We start from the raw sequence: 5277 nt of genomic DNA on the forward strand, positions 1-5277 counted from the left end.
CCCACGGCCCTAATAAAGAGGGGCTCGGCCTGGGTCACGTGAAGGCACCCCTTCTCTCCGAGCGTGGAGAGCAGGTGCCGGGCGCGGGCCCGCCGCCTCCCGGGGCTGTCCGCGAGGCCCCGCTCGGCAGGCCCGGGGCGGGCTCGCGCCGAGGGCCCGGGGCAGGCGGGCGCGGGCGCGGGCGCCGCGGCGGGGCAGGAAGGGCCCGCGGGCCGCCGCTCTACGGGTCGCGGAGGCGGACACCCACCTCCAGCCAGGAAGTAGCGCAGCCAGTAGAAGTCGCGGCGCGACGCGGGGCCCCCGCTACCCGCCGGCGACACCGCGGGCTCGGCCGCCGCCAGCGCCGCCGCCGCAGCCATCCGGACGAGGGCCGCGTCCCAGGCCGCGGCTGCCCGACCTACGGAGCGCGGGGCAGGACCATGGCTGGGGCGGGCGGTGACAGGGACCGGCCGCCGCGGGGGCGGGGCGGGGACGCGGGCGCAGGCCCGCCGCGCGGGATGATGACGCACGGGCCCCGGGCCCTCCAGTGTCGCTTTTCTGTCCGGGTCCTTTTTTTTTTCTTTCTTCCTTTTTTTTTTTATTTTTATTTTTTATTTTTGGCTTTTCGAGGTAGGGTGTCACTCTGGCCCAGGCTGACATGGAATTCACTATGGAGTCTCAGGGTGGCCTCGAACTCACGGCGATCCTCCTACCTCTGCCTCCTGAGTGCTGGGATTAAAGGTGTGCGCCACCACGCCCGGCCACTCTAATTATATATATATATATATATTTGTTTGAGAGAGAGAGAGAATGAGCGTGCCAGGGCCTCTAGCCACTGCAAATGAACTCCAGACACATGTGCCACCTTGTGCATCTGGCTTACGTGACACCTGGAGAATCCAACCTGGAACAGACCCAAAAACCCAAACCAGTCTTCTCAGAGAGCCTTTCTGACTGATCTCAGCATTACCTCCTTGGAAAAGTAGCTCAAGAAATGAAAAGCTGTTGAAATGAAGCCGTTGAAGAGATGACTATGGGGGAATGGTTCCCAACTTTTGTCACTCTTGGGACGTCTTATCAGCTGAGAATGAACAAAGACCAATTTTGTGTAGGGGGATTGAAGGTCACATTTGGTCCTGTTTTTAATGCTAGTCATGTGAAAATAATTCACAGATGAATGGAAAGCTCTGAGATGCATGTGGGCTATGCTTTTCTTCAAGGTCCCCTTAACTGCTATCTATAATTTTGATTGTGGAACTTCTTTCTGTAATTTGATAGTGGGACCACATAGATAAATCAATTTGTATAAACAAATTCACATTTTTAGGAACATCTTTGTGTCAGAAAAGGTAGCAATGGAAGAATAACTTGGCACTTAAATGTGGACCATCTTATCTATTAATGTTTGACTATCAGTGCTGGAGTTCAGCTTTCTAGGTTACCTCCCTCCCCTACAATACGATTTATTTAAATATCTACTTTAAAATATGGTCTTGGGCTAGAGAAGATGGCTTAGTGGTTAAGGTGTTTGCCTGCAAAGCCAAAGGGCCTCAGTTCAATTCCCCAGTACCCATGTAAGCCAGATGCACAAAGAGGCGTATGCATCTGGAGTTCATTTGCAATGGATGGAGGCCCTGCTGCGCCCATTCTCTCACTCTCTGTCTACCTTTTTCTCTCTTTCTCTCAAGTAAATAAAAGTAAAGAAAAAAGAACATACATAAACCGGGCATGGTGGTACACACCTTTAATCCCAGCACTCGGGAGGCAGAGGTAGGAGGATTGCCATGAGTTTGAGGCCACCCTGAGATTGCATAGTGAATTCCAGGTCAGCCTGGGCCACAGCGAGACCCTACCTCAAACAAACAAACAAACAAACAAACAAAAAAACCATAAAATATAGCCTTAATGTTAAACAGGCAGCCCGGGAATGTAGAGGCCTTTAGCTATAACATAATTCTCATTACCAGACTGCCACGAAACATATTTACTCTGTGTATCAGAATACAAAACATTCACAGATGTGCCTAAAAAAATCAAGATTTAGGTCAGTCAAAAATAGGAGTTTCAGGTAGAGGTGCATGTCTGATGTTAATGAGTACTGCATTCTTTTCATTACTGAAATAAAAACAGCATTCATCTCTGAAAAAAAAACAAAACAAAAAACAAAAAACGCCATGCCTGGTGGTGGACGCCTTTAATCCCAGCACTGGGGAGGCAGAAGTAGGAGGATTGCATGAGATCAAGGCCATCTTGAGCCTATGTAATGAATTTCAGGTCAGCCTTGGCTAGAGGGAGACCCTACCTCCAAAACCAGAAAATTAATTAATTAATTAAAAATAAAAAAGCCAGGCGTGGTGGTACACACCTTTATTTATTTATTTATTTACTTATTTATTTATTTGAGAGAGAGAAAGAGGCAGGCAGACAGAGAATGGGCACACCAGGGCCTCTAGCCACTGCAGATGAACTCCAACCACATGCATCCACTTGTGCATCTGGCTTATGTGCTTCCTGGAGAATCAAACCATGTTCTTTAGGCTTCTCAGGTAAACACCTTAACCACTAAGCCATTTCCCCAGCCCTGGCACATGCCTTTAACTCCAGCGCTCTGTAGGCAGGAAAACTGCCGTGAGTTCAAGGCCATCCTGAGACTACAGAGTGAATGCCTGAATTCCAGGTCAACCTGGGCTACGGGGAGACCCTACCTCGGTAACAAAAAATAAAAAATAAACTGCCCCAGAAAGCTCTCCATATCTGCAGACCATCGACTTTTAACATGGATTGGGCAGTTTTCTGACCTCCCCAAGATGGTCTTTTTCCAAAATAAACCTAATTTCTGCATGTGCACTATCGCCAACCAATCAACATTGCCCTGGGAGAGCTCCCTATTGAACCTGCTTCCGCCCTCCTTCACCTGACATTAAACCTCCACTCCACCCCCACTACCTCTGCCAAAATAACACTGTGAGTGTAGCATTCTTTCTTTGCAGCTCCAGGCATTAAAACAAGTAGTTCAACATTCTATACTCTATGAGCATGTCAGTTGCAAACTTCTATTCTTTTACTTTCTTTTCTTTTTTTTTTTTTTTTTGTTGTTTTTTGAGGTAGGATCTCACTCTGGTCCAGGCTGACCTAGAATTAATTATGTAGTCTTAGGGTGGCCTAGAACTCTCGATGATCCTCCCACCTCTGCCTCCCAAGTGCTGGGATTGAAGGTGTGCACCACCACGCCCGGCTTTTACTTTCTTTTAATATTTTATTTATATATTTGACAGAGAAAGAAGGGCAGATAGAATGGGTGTGCCAGGGCCTCTAGCCACTGCAAACTCCAAATAAATGCACCACCTTGTGCATCTGGTTTATGGGGATACTGGAAAATGAAACCTTGGTTCTTAGGCTTTGCAGGCAAGCACTTTAACTGATAAACCATCTCTCTAGCCCCTCCCTTTTAATTTTATTTTTAGATTATGTTAATTTGAGAGAGACAAACATGCCAGGGCCTTCAGCCATTGTAAATGAACTCCAGGCACATAAGCTACTTTGTGCATCTGGTTTATATGGGTCCTGGGGAATCAAAGCTGGGTCCTTGGGCTTCACAGGCAAGTGCCTTAATCTCTAAATCACTTCTCTCCCGTTTAAAATTTTTTTATATTTATTTTTTGGTTTATTGAGGTAGGGTTTCACTCTAGCCCAGGCTGACCTGGAATTCATTATGTAGTCTCAGGGTGGCCTTGAACTCATGGTGATCCTCCTACCTCTGCCTCCCAAGTGCTGGGATTAAAGGCGTGCACCAACACACCCAGCTTTTATTTTTTATTTATTTGAGAGAAAGAGAGAATGGGCATGCCAGGCCTCTAACCATTGCTAACAAACTCCAGACTAATGCGCCACCATGTACATCTGGCTTTATGTGAATTCTGGGAAGTCAACCTAGGTCCTTAGGCTCTGCAGGCAAGCAATTTAACCTCTAAGCCATCTCTCCAGGCCGTTTTGTTGTTGTTGTTGTTGTTTGTTTGATTTCGTTCTTTTGTTTTTGGAGGTACGGTCTAGCTCTAGCTCAGAATGACCTGAAGTTCACTATGGAGCCTCAGGGTAGTCTTGTACTCACAGCAATGCCCAATCCACTGCCTCCTTGGTGCTGGGATTAAAGGCATGCACCACCACGCCTAGCCTCTTGTTTGTTTGTTTGTTTTTGAGGTAGGGTCTCGCTCTAGCCCAGGCTGACCTGGAATTCACTATGTAGTCTCAAGGTGGCCTTGAACTCACACTCACAATGATCCTCCTATCTCTGCCTCCCCAGTGCTGGGATTAAAGGCATGTGCCACGACGCCCGGGTTTTTTTTTTTTTTTTTAATAATCTGCAGGCTTTATTTCTTTTGTGATGGGGGCACCTGGGTGAGGTTGGCCAGGCTAGTTTTGAACTCTCAAAATCTTACTGCCTCAACCTCCCGAGTGCCGAAATTTACAGGTGTGAGCCACCATACCTGATGCTTTTATTTCTTGAAAAGAGCTCATCATGGTGTCTGGCACAAAATAAAGTGTCTGGTGGAATGCTTTGTGGAGTTAGTTTCTCTGATATAGTCAATAAAAGAATGTAACATTGCAGTTAACTAATTTGCATATAATTTTTATTTTTATTTATTTATTTTATTGGAGAGAATAAGAAAGAGGCAGACAGAAAGAATGCACTACCAGGCCCTCTAGCCATTGCAAACAAACTCCAGACACATGCACCACCATGTGCATCTGACTTCTGTAGGTACTAAGGAATTGAACTTTGAACTTTGGACTTTCCAGGCAAGCACCTTAACCACTGTGCCATCTCTTCAGCCCAGAAATGTTTTGTGTTTTTTTTTTTACATAATTATATGATCTATTTAGTCAAATTCGTACAAACAAAGAATGGGCTGTTACCAGTGCTGGGGGTGGGAATGAGGAGTCCATGTTTAACAGGCGTAGAACTCCTCTTGGAGATAGAAAGTGGTGCTGGTCAATCATGCAAGTGGACATAATACCCCCAAACTGTCCACTCAAAATGGGTCAAGTGATAAATTTGATGTAATGTACATGTCATCTCCAATATATTCCATGTCCATGTACCTCATATGCATATATAACCTCGACTCATTTATATCTACCTAGATAGCTAATTCAAAATGGTTTGCTTCCCACTTTTTTTTTTTTTCAGGTTTTACTCTAGCTCAGACTGACCTGGAATTCATTATGTAGTGTCAGGGTGGCCTCAAACTCACAGCGATCCTCCTACACCTCTGCCTCCTGAGTGCTAGGATTAAAGGC

The sequence above is a fragment of the Jaculus jaculus genome, chromosome 18 (genome assembly GCF_020740685.1).
Source record: "Jaculus jaculus isolate mJacJac1 chromosome 18, mJacJac1.mat.Y.cur, whole genome shotgun sequence".
Classification (NCBI taxonomy): domain Eukaryota; kingdom Metazoa; phylum Chordata; class Mammalia; order Rodentia; family Dipodidae; genus Jaculus; species Jaculus jaculus.